Source organism: Condylura cristata, unplaced genomic scaffold (assembly GCF_000260355.1).
Source record: "Condylura cristata isolate star-nosed mole 26May11 unplaced genomic scaffold, ConCri1.0 scaffold00006, whole genome shotgun sequence".
Taxonomy (NCBI): domain Eukaryota; kingdom Metazoa; phylum Chordata; class Mammalia; order Eulipotyphla; family Talpidae; genus Condylura; species Condylura cristata.
Window position 1 is genome coordinate 296,358 of NW_004567107.1, and position 1,380 is coordinate 297,737.

Consider the following 1,380-nt stretch of genomic DNA (forward strand, 5'->3'; position numbering starts at 1 on the left):
CGTCCCTCTCGCGGGCCCTCCGGGGGAGACAGCCGCGGGGGCGCAGCCGCACCTGCCGGGGTGCCCTCCCTCACCCCGCTGGCCGCGCAGAGTTTGAAGAAGCCCGGAGCTGGGTGTCCGAGAAGCTGCACTTCCGCAAGGACGTGGACGTCAACCTGTTCGAGAGCACCATCCGCATCCTGGGGGGGCTGCTGAGCGCCTACCACCTGTCCGGGGACGCCCTCTTCCTGCGCAAAGCCGTGAGTGCCGGCGGCGCCTCTAGCTGCCCGCGGGCCGGGCGGGCGGCGGCACGCGCCAGGCCCCACGGCCCCCGTCTGCCCCCGCTAGGAGGATTTCGGGAACCGGCTGCTGCCCGCCTTCCAGACGCCCTCCAAGATCCCGTACTCGGACGTGAACATCGGCACGGGCGTGGCCCACCCGCCCCGCTGGACCTCGGACAGCACGGTGGCCGAGGTGACGAGCATCCAGCTGGAGTTCCGGGAGCTGTCCCGGCTCACCGGGCTGCCGAAGTTCCGGGTAGGCTGCCGAGGCGGCCTCTCGCTGGACGCCCCCTCGGGGCCGCGCTGCGGTCAGCTGCCTGGGCGTCCAGGGTGTCGCAGCACCGTCCATCAGGCACCTTCTAGGGAGGCCCCGCCCTGGGCCAGGCCCATGGTGTGGCGGCTTCTCGCAGGGGCAGGGACCCTGTAGCCCTGGCGTGCGACGGCCGCTCCGGCGGGAGCAGCGACACCCCGGCCCTGAGGCCGCGGCCGAGCGCGGTGCTGGTCGCCCGTCTGGGGCCCTCGGGGGCGCGAGGTGGACCGCACAGCTCGGTGTCCCGGGCAGGGGCCTGGGGCGCGACTCTGGCCGCTCCAGCTCTTCCTCCTGTGGTGACACCAGGTGTGACCCGCCCCGCTGGGGTGCAGAGGCGCTGTCGGGATGGCCGGGGCCTGGGCGGGGCCGGCGGCACCGCGGGGCGGACAGGGCGCTCGGCGCGGGCCCCCTGGGCACACTGGCTGTCTGCCGAGCCTTGCGCTAGCCCCCCTCGTTTTTAGCCCCCTGGACGTGCGTTCACGTCAGCGCCGGCTGACCCTGTGCTGTGCTTGACCCGGGGCCTACGCCGGGCCCAGCCCGGGCAGGGCGGGCTCCCCGCCGCTCTCCTGCCCCGCCAGGCGCCAGGCTCCCGAGACGCACCCGCCCCCTCCTCCCACGGACCAGAGGGCACCGGCCTGAGGTCAGCCTTTGCCCCCACGGTGTCCTGAGGCCTGTCCTGGGCAGGGTGCGGGCCCAGCCCTCCATGTCCCCATCCTCCTCCTCCCCCTGGCCCTCCTCACCTCCCCCCTCCCCCTCCTCCTCCTGGTCCTGCCCCTCAGCCTCCCCCTCCCTCGGGCCTCCCCCTCCCCT

General features: G+C 74.7%; 1 protein-coding gene across 1 annotated transcript in view; it reads left to right on the forward strand.

The window, feature by feature from the left end:
- The first annotated feature begins 6 nt into the window (after nt 1-6).
- Nucleotides 7-1,380, forward strand: part of DPP7 (dipeptidyl-peptidase 7) — a 7,550-nt gene continuing 6,176 nt past the window's right edge. The window contains exons 1-3 of the mRNA XM_012721158.1: nt 7-239; nt 328-551; nt 1,167-1,170. The gene's annotated coding sequence lies outside the window, so the exon portion shown is untranslated. The remainder of the gene's footprint in view (nt 240-327; nt 552-1,166; nt 1,171-1,380) is intronic.